The sequence below is a fragment of the Mirounga leonina genome, unplaced genomic scaffold, assembly GCF_011800145.1.
Source record: "Mirounga leonina isolate KUSES-001 unplaced genomic scaffold, KU_Mleo_1.0 Mir_114, whole genome shotgun sequence".
Taxonomy (NCBI): Eukaryota; Metazoa; Chordata; class Mammalia; order Carnivora; family Phocidae; genus Mirounga; species Mirounga leonina.
In genome coordinates this window covers 26,858,795-26,874,122 of record NW_023270265.1, presented here as the reverse complement: position 1 = coordinate 26,874,122, position 15,328 = coordinate 26,858,795, and positions in this window count along the sequence as shown.

Below are 15,328 nucleotides of genomic sequence, written 5' to 3'. Positions count from 1 at the left end.
CAGCTTCTGGAACTGGCATGAGCAACACGATTATTATCCTCATGTTATAGAAGGGGAAACAGAGACTGAGAGAGGTTATACAACCTCCCTAAGGTCACACAGCATACCCAAGCCGGAGTCAGGCCCCAGAGCTCATCGCTGGTCCATACCATCTCTCCCTGGAGGTGCCATTGCTTCCATGCTCTGAGCCTCCTCAAGGGTGTGGACATCTGGGTTGGGGTTAATAATTTCCCCCTGCTCTTAGGTACAGCACACGGTGGACCCCTTCCCTTCCTGTCCACCTCATGCCCTCCAGCTCCCAGAGGACCCGCTGGTGAGCCCAGCCAGGGGTGCAGCTCCCGGCCTTGGCATGGCTGCCAGTTTCCCCATCACCTGCTCCTGTTCTGGCTCCTTCTACCAGCAAGAGCTGAGTACCCATTCCCCACCAACATCCCCCATCCTGCCACAGAGCACCCCCTTAATTACAGTTAATGGCAAAGACCATAAGAGCTTTATTAACTTTATTATGGACCCAATTAGCAGCTAATGCCCCATGACTACTGTCCCCCCCAATAATCCCATTAAACATAATGAAGCAGCATTCTCCCTCCCCTGCTGGGCGGGGGCCGAGGGGACAGGGAAATCCATCTTCCTGGGCCTGATTTTGCCCCCTCAGGCCCATTGGACACCAATTCAGGCCTGGAGCTTCTGGGGGACCAGGGTTGGGTGTGAGAAGACAGAGATTAATCAGCAAGTATTTTGATGCCAGCCGTTGAGCCTACACACACCCCCCACCTGGCTGATGTCCAAACAATTCCTTTCTCGAAACGGGGATGTGGAATTGCACACAGTCCTCCAGCACAACCCTGTCCAGCACACAGATGTTCTCCCCGCCTTGTCCAGGAGTTCTTCAGAGTGGGACGTCCAAGTCCAGGGCCTCTGCCTGGGCTTGTCACCTAGGGAGGGATCAGGAGCTGGGAGGCAAGGAAGGCTGAGGGCGAGAAAGAGTCATTCTCCCCTAAAGCCCACGCCTTCACCACACCCGTGGCTCTTTCCCTGCTTTGGCTGATGGTTTTGATATTTATTCAACATCTACAATGTGGCAGAGACAGTGCGAGGCCCGCTCTCACATCTCACTTGAGCATCACCACAAGCCAAGGAAGTACACCTTATTCCTCCCATTTCACAGATGAAGAAACAGAGGCTCGGAGAGCCAGCCAGTTTTGAAACAGGTGTTCTACATGATTTGCCTTAAAAGATCTCTCCTCTCTCCTTCCCCAGCAGCCCACCTTTCCCCTCTGAAGGCAGAGATCATGGGGGCCGTTCCCTATTTACCTAGATGGGGAACTACAGCATAGAGCAGATCCGAGGGACCATGATGGGAATCACGAGACAGCCCTAGTCGGTCTCATCCCACGCCCGCCTTGATGGGGTGAGAAGGCTAGAAACCAGAGAACACCCCCGAACACTATGGCCACAAGAGTTCCCTGACATGCTAGAGCCCAAGCCCTGCTCCAGGAGCTGGCCTGAACCAGAAGGTGGGATGGGCCAGGGGTGTGCAAGGACAACCACAGCAGGCTAAATCCTCCATTACCCCCATGATCCAAAGCTGAAGACTTGGGGATTCAGCTCCCTGAGAGTCTACGCTAGGGGTCTTCATCCATCCCCACCCCAAGTACAAGAACTGCCTCAAGACGGGATGGGGGCGGCACACACTGTTGGGAGCCTCAGACCGGACGGAGCGTAAGGAGGGAACGCGGAGACTGACAGGGAAGAATCAGTGACTGCCCTGCACAAGGGGGCAGGGGCTCAGGAAGGGAGACCCTTGAACCTTTGCTTGGAAACAGGCTGCCTGTTCCCGCTCCCCCTCCCTCGGGCTGGCCCAGCCTGGAAGCAGCCACTTGAAATGGGTCCCAGGGAGCCTGGGAGAGGGGCTGGCCTGGCTGTCGCCCCAAGTCAGGCCCACTTCCCCACCCCCTCCCTGGGCCCAGCCCCAGCTGGGGTCAGGCGAGAGAGGGAGAGCTTTCTCTCTAGATCCATCCCAGTCAGGATCCTTCCTTGCCACACACACCCCGCATGGCACCTCTCCAATTGTTCCAGCCCTGGGGAGGGGTGGGGGGGGGGATGTGGGCAAGTCAGTACCCTCCCCTTTCCCAAAAGGCTATGGGGCCTGGGGAGGGGGCAATCCTACTCCCTGGGGTTACTCTAGGGCAGGGCACTGGGGTCCTCCCTGGGTGGGGCCACTATTCTTCTCTTTGCCCTGGATTAGTGTTCTCTGACACCAAGCCCCCCCCGCAACACACACCCTCTGAACAAACAGCACCACCCTCCCCACCTGCCTCACACCCAGAGGGATCTGGGTACCCCAGTAACCTCAGCTGGAGCTCTCCAGAATCAGCCAACAGGGAATGCTGAGAAGGGGTCAGGGTGGAGGGCCAGTGAACCTGTGAGCCTTGGGTAAAGTGCCGGGCAGGGCCAAGTACTGGCTTTATCGTTTCCTGGCTGTGCCAGCTTAAGCAAGCCTCCAAGCCTCTCTGAACCTCAATTTTCCATCTGTAAAATGGGGCTGAAAAATAGAACCTACTTCCTAGAGCTTTTTGTGAACAGTAAAGTTGTGACATTTATAAAATGCTTAGCAAGTATCTGGAGATACTTAGAACACAATAAACGAGAGTTGTATTGTTGTCTGCAGGGTGGGATGGTTCCTAGATTGGCAATAATAATAATAACAATAATAACAGATAACACTGTTAGAGCTCTTTAGGGACCACGAGCCCCTCCACTAACCCGTATGCCTGGTTCTTACTGAGAAAGGAGAGGACTCCCTCGACTATCTGAGGCCCCTGCTACCTATAGCCCACCCTGGCCTGAGGATTTCAGAGGGCTGACTCAGTCCGGCTCACTCCCGATAAGCCCTAAAGGTGTCCCCCATGACATCTTTCTCCGTGCCCCCCCATCACACACACACACACACACACACAGTGTTCCTCCTTTCCCCTTCCTTTCCCTGGAGCAAGGAAGAAAGAGATATTAGTTTGAAGGGTGTGAAAATTAGCTGGAGCTGAGAGAGGTATCAACTTCAAGGCGGCGTCCCCCCCAACCCCCCCATCTCTGCCCAAGGGATGGTGTTTCCACAAGTCTCTGCAGGGAGACCCCCACCCCGCCCCAGGTGTAGACTGACACTGTCGAGCAAGGAGAGTGAGCGGGAGAGGTGGCTTGCCAGCTAGAACAGTGGCCCCAGCCCAGGGGGCCTGGGCCTGGGCTGGGGCCACCAACCCACCAGGCCAGCACTCAGAGCCGCGGCCAGGGGGAAGAGGCCAGAGGAGGGGTCAGGCTGACCTGCTGGATCCCAGCTTCCTTGGCCAGAGCTGAAAGTGCCACGGGTTTGCGCCAGCTGCTTGGGGGGCAAGAGGGGTCTAGAACGTCGCCCTTATCCCCAAGTGCTTTCCCAAACCCAAGGTTGGCCTGTCCGAAGGTCTTGTTGGAGTCCCTGCCTCGGTTTCCCCACCTGTCAAAGAGGGCCCCCAGCTGGTACTTGCTCTGCCTTCTGGGCAGATTGAGCAGTTACGGGAGAGGAGGCTGGCAGAGGAGCCGGGTCCTCATCCTGTCCCTGTCATCGTTAACAGCCACAATTCTTATTATTTGGAGAGACGGGCCAGAGGGGGTCAGGGACGCGGGTGGGGTGAATGAAATGAAGAGGTCCTCGGTATGTGCCGTCTCACCAGGTTAATACTGCTGCCTGTCGGCCTGACAGCTGCAAGATTGATTACCCAGGCCTTCCGCTCTTTATAACTCGATCAGTCGAATTAATCTCTGGCTGTCGGCCCATCTGATGCCTGAATCACAAATTTAATTTGGAGGTGCACGGCTCCTCCCCCATCCCCGTCTCCTCCTCTCCTGCCGGCCCCCTTCCTCCTTGGCCCTGCCTCCTCCTCGGCCCTGCCTCCTCCTCCTTCCCTTTCCTCCCCTGGCCTCAGCTTCTCCCCACTTCTTCCTGCTCCTCCTGCTCTGGCTTCCCTCGGCCTCTAGGGCCCCTCAGGGGGCAGTGGACGGAGGAGGAGGGAGAGGGGGGTGGGTGGCCCTGAGTCAGCAGCCCCTCTGCCCAGGCCAGGGGAGGGGTCATGTTCACCCACCCACTGGGCAAGGCGCCCACCCCACCATGCTCCACCCCAAATGGAGAAAGAGGCTTAGCTGACACTAAGTAAGACATATTAATGTACTAAAGACTTAATGAAGTTGGGGGGGGTGTGGGGTGGAAAGTGCTTGCTTTATTAGTTTATGGCCGATTAATGGGGACGCCATTACTGTGATGGAGATGGATTACTGCTGTCAGCAGCCTGGGCTGAGGGCCGGCCCGCCGCTCTTCCACGGGTGGTGGGTGCCCTGAACAGAGTCAGGGAGAACTTCATTAGAAGGGCTTATAGGATCCCACTTGGGGAGGCCCTGAGGCCAAGCTGGAGGGGTGGGGGCAAGGCTCAGCTCTAGGCCTTGGGAGGGGGTTCCGAGGGGTCAAGGGCTGGGAGCACATATCCGTCGAGAACTCACCCAAAGGCAGCGGGGCAGGGAGGTGGCTCCGGACCTGCATGCAGCAGGAGCTCACTAATGTCACCTGGAAGAAAGGGAGGGAGGAAGCTAAAAGGACAGAATGACCAGAGCCCACTTGATCCGCCTGAGACTCTTCTCAGGAAAGACAGTGAAGAGGAAGGGAAGGGAGCCCTATTCTTTCCCTCCTTCCTCAGAGGGGGTTGGTGCACAAAGACCCCAGGTCTGCTAGCCCGGAAGGACAGGGCCACTCACCGCCAGGCAGCAGTCTGCCCTACCCAGCTTCAGGGCCTGACACATCACCCTACGCTCTCCAAATGGAGTGGACTACCTACTAGCTCCTGACCACCCAGGCAGCCAAGGTGGAGGTGAAGAGCAGGGCGGCTAGACTTAGGGGAGAGCATGGAGCAATGGCGGCGGGGGGGGGCGGGGGGGGCGCGCTACCCAACCTCTAGGCTTTCTCAGGCCTGGGGGACAGGTATCCCAGTCACTGGTCAAGCTGACCCAGACACCCCCTCGGTGGCATCCCCCTTCCCTCAGCTCTTTCTCACCTCCATGACCCCGGCTCCACTTTGCTTTCTATGACGAGGGAGAAGTAAGGGCTGGATCAAACGCAGCTCTGCTCCAAGGGGTCCCTCTCTATTTGGAAGATTCCAGAGGCCCCCATCTCTCAGGAGTATATGACATTTTGACATGGCCATTTTGATGCAGGAACATTAAACTTTCTGAAATTTTTTTTATTATCAAGTAATGTTCAAAACAGGCACTCTTCAATCCCTCCTTTAGCCCCACTCTGTCCCCAACTCAGCCCTGAGAGGCATCGAGGATGAAAAGAGATTCCAGGACAGACTCAGAATCAGTCTGTTGACCCCAGTACGTGTTCCTCAAAATACATTTTTACATTTTGACACTAGTTAGACCAAGCAACTGTGGCAAAACGACCGAGCTCAGGTGTCCTATTTGGTCTCTTTGCCCTTCTTTTTTTTTTTTTTTTAAGATTTATTTATTTATTTATTTATTTATTTATTTATTTATTTGAGAGAGAGAATGAGATAGAGCATGAGAGGGGGGAGGGCCAGAGGGAGAAGCAGACTCCCTGCCGAGCAGGGAGCCCGATGCGGGACTCCATCCAGGGACTCCAGGATCATGACCTGAGCCGAAGGCAGTCACTTAACCGACTGAGCCACCCAGGCGCCCTCTTTGCCCTTCTTGCTCCGTGCATGATTCCATACGCGTGCACCTGCCCAGCTCCCTTGGCTACCGCGTCCAAGCGCCAGGCCCCAGCTCTGAGTGTGCCCCACGAGGGCGCATCTGTGCGTGTCGGGTATCCGTCTGCCCCTCAGGTGGGCACTCCCTCCTGGGCCACTCACCTTGCCTCTCTGCCTGCTCAGGCCAAGCGCCAATCATCAGTTCAGGGGTCACCACCCAGGCTCCCCACCCAAGGTGGGAGCTACCTGCTCAGCCTAACTGGGAAATAAATACCCTGTTTCTGAGAGTAATTTAATTATTGGCTCCTGTGGACTAGTGGGTAATTAAATTCCGTAGCTCCCAAAGTAATTAATTGCTATGCAAATAGTAATGCCCTCTGCTTTAGAGAGAAGGATCTCGGCCTGGGTTTGCCCTGCAATTAGAAGCTAATAATTACCCTGTCAGTTCCCAGCTTCTGCCCGGTAATTACCTGCTGCAGCCCCACTGGTCACTGAGGGCCGTCACCATCACCAGCTGCTGTGGCTCTATGGTGGCCCCAACAGCCGGGGCTGGGCATCTCCGGAGCCCTGGTTGACCTTGAGGTCCTCCCCAGGCTGCACTGTCTCCACAAACCTCAGGAGCCCCATAGTGACGCCCTCCCTTCTGACCAAAGACAGTGAAGGCCGGAACCTCCTCAGCCTCCCTTTGTTAAGAGAAGCGGAGCCTCAACTCCTCAGTGTGTAAATTCCTGGTAGGTCAGTTCAATGAACACACACGGAGAGAGTCCTAGCCATCGGGAACTTTCCCAAAGAGTACCTAACAGTTAATCTTCATAAAAATCATTTTTGCCGCACGATTTTCTTGGACGCGCCAACCAGGCTAGGCTGAGCTACGGGGATGGGAGGGAGGCAGCCACCACTTCGTAGGAAACACACACCCTCCCCTGGTTATTCAAGAAACACTCATCTAGGGCCGCTGAAAGGGGATTTGGAAGATGTAATTACATTCCCTAATTAGTCGACCTTAAACTAGGGAGAGTATCCCTGGTGAGCCTGACCTGAGCAGGTGAATGCTTGAGAGGGACACATTCTCCCTGACACAGGACACTGCAAACAGAAACACGGTCTCCGATTGCTCTCCCCTCGCCAGACTGCCCTTCCTGATGGGCTGTGGACGGCCTTGCCAGTGCCCCGGGCTCCAGCTTGTTCCTGAGCTTTTCTCTTTCCCACCTGACTGCCCGACCTACAGATTTTGTACTTGCCTAGCCGACCTCCAGAGCTGCATAAGCCAATTCCTTGAAATAAATCTCCTGCATACAATACATGTGTATTATAATACATCCACACTCTCCTCTCTCTGGCCCACCTCCTTAGAAGGAGTCAGAGCATCGAGAACCCGGGCTGCCAGCGCCCACAATCACATCAGCCAATTGCCTTGTAATAAATCTCTGTCCTGCGTTCTCAACCTGACCGACTTCTAGAGACGAAGAAGCTGGAGTCAGATACACAACAGCGGCTGGCCCAGGATGCCATCGCTAGGAAGTGCAAAAACAAAGTGTGAAGCTAGGCGCCTGACTAGATGACCACTTCCCATTCAGCAGCAGGATGTGGCTCCAGGTCTCAAGTCCTGAGTGGGTTACATCTGTGCCCGAATGGGGAGGTATCTGTGGATCCCCACACCCTATAACTCTCAAGTGTCCCTGTGGCTCGGCTGCTTGTTCCTCCCTTACATGGATCTCATCCCTGTCAGCCCCCAGTGCTCCGTCCCAGGTCTCTGAGTCCCTCCCGTGGACATGGGCCTGGGAGCAGCAGTGCCATGGGCCTTCTTGGTTGCTCCATTTGAGGAATACCCAGATCCCTCTAGAATCTTCTCCTCCGAGTCCAAAGTCAACTGAAACCTTGGAGGAAAGTGTCCTGGTGTAATCTCAGAGTTGGGGAGTCTCTGGGGAAGCTGGACACTGGGCAGGGTGTGGCTGGTGGAGGAGGACTTACAGAGACCGCACAGAAGGGCACTAGGCCAAGAAGCTGTCCCACAAGTCTGGGAGAAAAGTGGTGCAAGGAGCAGAAGGGGCCAACCAGGATGACAGTCCCCATCCTGCCCCACACTTGGGCATTTTCCCCTCACCCTTCAGCTCTCCGCTTCAGTGTACTTCCTCCAGGAAGCTCTCCTTCACCCCTAGAGGAGGGTGGGCCACATGCTCCATTCTCTCCCTCCCCTCCTTCTGTCCTGGGCCGGGTGAGCAGAAGAATAGAGGACACAGGCGATGCAGGTGACAGGTTCTCCTCAGCCCACAGGACCATGTCTAGGATTGAAGGTGACAGGAAGCACGGCAGGCTTTGAGACCAAAGTCTAGCCCTTGAATACCTTGCCCTTGGGTCAGACTCAACCTGGGATGAGTTTGTGCCATGTAACGCAAGACAACCTTCAACACTACTGGGAATGGATGAGACCAAATGGCAGATAGACAGGGGGCACCAGGAAAGCCAGTGGTGATAAACAAACAGGTTTCCCAAACTTCACATGAGGATGTGGGCAGGTACTCCAGGGAAATATTGAAGATTCTCAACACCAGAAGGTGAAAGTCACTTGACACCAGGGAGGGTCCCATCTGTTTGGGAGAAGGCAACCTTGGAGATGTCCCTTACCTGTCTCCCTGGCTTCACTTGTCCCAGTCCCCACCCCCTCCCCCCCATGGTAGAAGGAAAGTAATGACGTCCCCTGGTCTGGAGTCCACAGCTTGCCTTCTACACCCAACTTCTGTTTCTGATTTGCTGCAGGAACTGGTAGGAGACATGCTCCTCCCTGTGCCTTCACAAGGAGGCAGTTTCTTTCCTCTTCCTAGAGATTTTAGGACAAAGATGTCTGTCACTCCTAACTTAGCACTCTTCAGAGAGCAGTCTAGAAGGTGGAGGCCATTTCTCCCCCATTAAACTGGGAGTTCCCTCCAAGCAGGGGTCCACGTATCTCCCCTCTAAACAGGGATTCCCAAAGGCAGTTGATATCTCCATTCTATCTTTCCCCTCAGTGCCTGGCATCAAGGCCTGTGAACAGTGATTCTCAAAAACAAAAACAAAAACAAAAACTGTGAAGTAGCCTCAGAGGACCAGGGTCTCAGAGCATGGCCAGGGACTGCCAGGCACCCTCTGTACAGTCTGGCCTCCTGCCTTGGGCGGGACAGTTACTGCTCCGCCGACAGCTCTTTAGAATCCATTCAGAGTTTTGGCCCTGTTGTAATCTCTGGGTGATGACTATTTCCCCTAATGAACCGATGGGAATTGGATTAGGCTGGAATGCCCGAGCGCTTAGACTCCAGCTGATTAAACCCCCATCTGTGCAAGTACTGCCTATGAACAGCTCGTTACGTGTAATTTTTTTGAAGGAGGGAAAAAATGATGTTGGTATTTGGGTTTTGTAAAGGAGCAGAGGGAAAGTAGAAGCAAAATGTCTGTCCAGAATTCGGCAGGGTCTAGTTGCTTTAAATCTGACCGGGCCAGCACTCCCCACCCTATGGCACCCCCACTTTCCCCCACTCAGGCCAAGGGTCCCAGAGCTCAGATGCCTGCACTCTTACCCAGGAGCCCTGCCCAGGCTTCTCTGGGCCCACACCTATCTGTCCCCTGCAAGGAGCATTGACTGGACCGGGAGTTGCTTTGAAAAAGGCAGGAGAGGGAGATGGGGTAATAGTGGGAGAAGTCAGACCTGTGCGCTCAGTTCTCACCAGATGAGGCTCCAGATCTTTCTTTCTACTCCAAAATCATCCAGTGTCCTTCAAAGAAAGTTGTAGGGAGTTTGGAGGCCTATCTGGGTCAGGGACTCTGGGCTAGTCCTGTCAGTCAGGACCAAGGATAGCACCTGTGCCAAGGATCTCCAAACTTTCAGGCTCCTCCACCCATCCCTCTTTCCTCCCTGCTGAACATGTTTCTCCATTCTTTAACACTCCTTCCTTTTCCTCCTCCTCCCCTTCCTCTCTCCCTCCCTCTCTCCCTCCTCCTCCTCTCCTCATTCCTTCTCCTTCTTAATCCCAGGGACAGAGCCTGGCTCTGGTTCTTCACCACCAAGTACTTCACCCCAGGAATCTCTCAAGAAAAGTTATTTAAGCATCTCAAGAAGCCTAGCCTCTGTGGCCTCTGTTACAAGCCTTATTTATCCCCAGGACTGATGCTCACCCACACCATACAAGAACACACACACACGCTGAAACATGGTGTCTAGCAGGAAGGAAGGTCAGAGTGATTGTGTTTCAAAGAATGGCTGGCCAACTCTCCCCATCTCCAGTGGGGTCAGGGATTGGCCGACCAGATTTAAGCACCCCCAGCATAGCTACAACTCTAACTCCACAGCCCTCCCTCATCTCTCCTCCCCTCTCACCCTCTCCCTCCTCCTCCCTTCCCCTTTGCTGCTCTCCTCTGTGTCTCTATGAAAAGTAGCAGCAGCTGCTAGAGAAGGCATACCCTTCAGTGAACATCAGCAATTGCAGTGACTGAGTGTCCCAGCCTTCTTTCCTGGTTAATCTAACTTGGGAAGAGTTGAGGTGTGCTCTGGCTCTCCTGCCCATGAAAGGCAGAGAATAAATAACAAGCCAGAGGCATCAACAGATGTGCAGAAATATGCAGCTGGCGCTTTCCTGCCAAATCACCATGGACAGAACACTGGCAGGGGGCCAGGATGCCTCCCCCTTTGTTTGGAATTTGGCCACCAGGACCCATCCAAGCTCACCATCCATTTGGCAACATCTGACTGAGGGGAGGGGATGCCAGGGAAGGGAGTGGAAAGGCTGCAGGTGCCCTTAGTTTTGGTGAAGAACTCTGGAGCCTTATCATGAAGACTCAGGTGGGTGGGGGTTAGTGTGGTGGGGGAGGAATAGGGAGGGCTGACCAATCCCACCCTGCAGTTTCCTTAGAATAGCTCCCCCCAGAATGTGGCTTGAAGTGGCTTGAAGGCCAACTCTAACAATACCACATATACATATAATGGGCTCTATGTGGCCACCGTCCCTCTCACCCAAGGACTGGGTGTTCCTGTGATCTTTGATCATGTACCATACCGCTCAGTGTTGGCATGGAGTGTGGCAGGCAGGCAGCAGCTGGATGAGAGCCAACCAGAAACAGCCAAACATGAAAAGGTGTCCCTGAAGACTCCAGCCCTGGAACAAGGAATGGGGGAGAACTGGTTGGAATTTTTGTGGAACCAGGGAAAAAAGCAGGTGAGCAGGGGGAGAAAGCATGATCGGGGTGGAGGGGAGAGTGTTGCCCAAGGGATCTCTCTCTGCAGACAACCCCAGATCTAAATTCAGAGAGACACCAAGCCACTTGCCAGGATTCATTCATATCACACCGAATCTTTTTTCTTCGCCAGTTATTAATTTGTCTTCCTCTTGCCAGGCCAGCTCATGCAGATTCAGGGGGGCATGGAACAGTTTTTCCGGTGCCTGATTACTAGCCCTTCCTCAGATATCGTGACACGGATTCCTGACCTGTGGGGATGGGAGTATGTGCTTCGGTCAACTATGGCATTACGATGGGTCTCCAGTGGACCCAGTCTTGTAGGCAATGGGAAGCAGGAAAGTAATATGACAAAAGTCGTTGCCTACCTAGACAAGAGTGGCAGAGAAGTGGAAGGAGGAGTTGAAGGGAGGAGAAATGCAGAGCAGGGAGGCTAGTGTGGGAGCCTGTTGTCCCTCAAGCCTAATGACATTGGTGGGAATTGCTGATGGGCTGAACAGGAATCAGAGATGAGGAGGGATAGCATGGCCATATAATTTGTCTAATCCAGAATGGTTTTGAGCATGAAAAGAGTACTATTAATCATTTTACTAGGATAGTAGACATACACTGGACAATCCTGGGCAAATCTGGACACACAGACGCCTTGGTCAAAGATGACCCATGGTGTGGCCCTTGGGCAACAGGATGTACCGGGTGATGCTGACCAAGCAAGCAGTCTGGGAGGCAGAGTGGCAGGATGGAAGGGAGGGGATAATGAGCTTGGAATTGGACTTACTGAGTTCGAAGTGTTTGGAGACATTTACCTGGAAATTACCAGCAGATCACTGTCTTCCAAGCATCCATGGGCCCTTGCTTGGAAATGTGGGTTTCAAGCTTGAAAGAAAAGTCCAAGTTAGATATACAGTGAATGTCTTTGGACCCAGTAATGTCATTTTTAGAAATCTGAATCTCAGAAATACTCATTCTTGTGCAAGATGACATATATTTAAGGAGGCTCACTGTGGCACTGCTTGTAAGAGACAAACTTGGGAATAACATAAAGGCCCACCAATAAGGAATTGGTTAAATCTATTATGGAGTACCATGTAAAATATATCTATATGCATTCAGGTATATCCTTATATGCTGGCCTGGAAAATATCTCTAGTGAAAAAAACAAATAAAATAGTAGTATGGCATGATAAATCTATGTAATAATTGTTTTTAAACCTAATTTGTGCACGTGTCTGTTTGACTGAATGTATGTGGTGAATATATAAAAGACCTGGAAGAATACACACCAAATTGTTAAGAGCAGTAACTTATAGAGAAGAGGGTAGGATTAGAGGGAAAGAGGGAAGAGGGGTTTTTCCTTCTTACTCTACACATTTCTCGATTGTTTGAAATTCCTATAATCATATATTCATGTATTACATTTCAAAAATAAAAACAATAAAAAGGACTCTTAAAGACAGAGGAGGAGGTACCTTATGAAGGTGATGGGGGAAGCTCTGGGGGAGAGAGCCGGGATTGGGGCTGGAACATGAGGACTGTACCCACAGAAAGGGAGCTAGGAGAAAGAAGGCAAGGCCAGAGTGTGCCTGGGGAAAGTGGAACTCATTTCTGACCTCCAAGGCTGAGAGAGACAGACTCTGCACTCCACGCGTGAGGCTGCCTGACCATTCCCTCCAAACTCCAAGCCTCCCCCTCAGCAGGACTGAGTTTAAGCAAGAGCCCAGCTTTCTTCCAGGGCCCCTGATGTGTCCTAGGTGACCTACTGTTGTTCCAGGCCCCATGCTGTTAGAGAAAAGCCCACTTCTTTCTTCAGGGCCACACTTGCCTAGAAGACCAGCTCAATCAGAGGCACCACATGGCTCTGGATGACCCAGCACCCCCCACCAGGTGGCCCCAGCCCAGGCGGCCCTGGCTTCCTGCTTCTCTCCTCTCCCCTCATGCAGCCAAAATGCCCAGCACTTCCCCAGGTGAAGAAAATAATAGCCAGGAATTAATTTCCTCTTGGAGGAGGGCTGTGTGTTTGGGGGGTGGGGGTGAAATCCAAGGGACAAATGGCAGCAGTGACTCACAGGGGCTCCTCCCCTGGGGAGACGGAACTGACAGACTAGGGTGTGGGATGCTTGGAGGTGATTTCCTGACAAGGCTGTCAGCACGTTTCACTCCTCACTCTCCACATGAGTCCCCTGCAGCTGAGCTGAGCCTTATTTCTCTCTCTTCACCTTTCCTGGCTCTCTTCTGTTTCCAATGCTCCCTCTCCCCATTTGGCAAGTCTTTTCCAGTGCTAGCTTTCCACCTTAGTGCTCCACTCTCCAGCTCTGCTAGGCTTTCTTCTTTTCCTTTTAACAGAAACACATAGAGTCGGCTTTTCTGTTGGGGTGCCCTGGCCCCAGGCTCCTTTCCAACCACAGCAAATTTTATAGATGATTGGGAGTCCAGGGATGCACAGGGATGCAAGGAGGGCTGGGAGGCGGAGAGGGAAGGAGAGCAAGTGAGCAGGCCAGCTAGTGAGCACCTTTGGGGCTGCCTATATGCTGCTCAGGGGCAGGAGGGAGCATGTGTAAGGGACGTGGGAGCGCGTCTGAGCCTGTTAATGGTCCTCAGGTCTTAGAAGATCATGAGACATCAGGATGGGCAGTATCTATAGTTTATCTCATCCGTCCTCCCCGCCCCCACTTTATAAATGAGCAAGCTGTGAGGTCCAGAGAGGTTAAATGCCTTATCTTCCATCATGCAGCTAGCTAAAACTGGTTCTGTTGGCAGAACCGGGATGAGAACCAGGGATCCTGACTCGTGGACAATGCCGTGTCCACAGTTCTGTCAGAGACTTTAGAGAAAAGGTCCTATTTCTCAGACACTGTAGATGACAGATTTGACTAACAACTTCTCAAAGAGATGGAAAAAGCTAGATTCCCCCGGCCCTCAGGCTGCCCGGGGGACAGGCAGGGCCCTGTCTCTCTACACCCCCAGCAGGCCCAGCAGTGACAGCAACACCTCTCCTTCTGGTCCTGACTGTTGACTGTTTCCCAGCTCCTTCCTGGGGACACCTCGGATGCACAGCAGTCTGTCTGGGAATACTCCACATCCAAATTCATCTCCTTGGCTGCAGACAACTCTTGCCTGACCCTGAGTCCCACCTGCTTCATGGGAGGACCTAGCCCAAGACAAATTTGTCTTCTGTTTATCTAAGCTCTGATTCCAGCCACCCCACCCTAAGGCTTTTGATTTTTTTTGTTTTTACTTTTAAGAAGCGTCCTCTGTCTCCCACCCCAAATCTGGAGAGCTTTTAATCCAGGGTCCCTTGGCATTGGAGTCACTTGTCTCTCCAGGAATAACACAAGACCCTCCCCCTTCACTAATTAGAACAAAAATTAATCCTTAACATAAGCTCTAGCCATTTGCCATAAATGTGAAATATCAGCCTGGCCACACCCAGGGCTACATGGCCCAAAGCCCTCTCATCCTCCCAGTCTCGGTCTCCGTGCTAAACTAGCAGACAGAGGAATCTCCCTCCCCACACCACTGTGCCCCAGATCCCCTCCACCCAGAGCTTCCCGAGGGGCCTGAACTCGAGGACACGAGGGGGAGCGGTGAGTCGGTGAGCACACTAGGCTCTCTCCCATTCTTTTAATGGTCTCTCCCAAATGCCCACCATTCCCCGGGAAGAGAAAGTGGAAAGAAGGGTGTGGAAAAGAGGTTGGCAGGGCAATAAAAATGTCAGGGTCTTTCCTCTCAGCTCTCTTCCCTCTCAATCCTCTCCCGCTTTCTCCCTTCACCCCTCTCCATCTCCTCCCTTCCCTCCCTCTTTCCCTCCCGCAGACCCCAGTGCAGCCACGGCCAAGAAGGAGGCATTTGGGGTATGAGGCGGGAGAGGTTAATTATTGCTCCCCCGCCCCCATGCCCCACCCCCCAAGATGTATCTGACTGTCAGAAGGGGTGACAGATGAAGACAAAGTACAGGTACGGCTCTGCAAAGCCGGCCCTCCATGTACCAGCCAGGGGTGGGAGTGGAGGGGGGGCGCGCTACCGAAGTTTTAACCCCTCCAACGCCATCCACACAGCCAGGCGGGGCGGGGCGAGTTGGGGAAGCCAGGGTTAGAACCTGGGTCCCAGCCCATTTGCCGCGCCCCCCGGAGACCTGTTGGCCTTCTCTGGCCCTGCAAGGGCCATCTGAGGGGGAAGGGGAAGCGGAAGGGAGGCAGGGAGTAGCTCTCTCTGTCCCAGAGGCTGCAGAATCAAGGCCACAAGCAGTCATCCCAAGATCACTACAGGTGCAGAGAAAGGGACTTGTGGGGTGGCCTGGGGGATGGGTAGATTTGGGGGCCCAGGAGCCCCAAAGAGGGAGAGACTTCCAGGACTCCTCCACCTTCTCCATGACAATGTCCGCCCTTCACCCAAGTCTG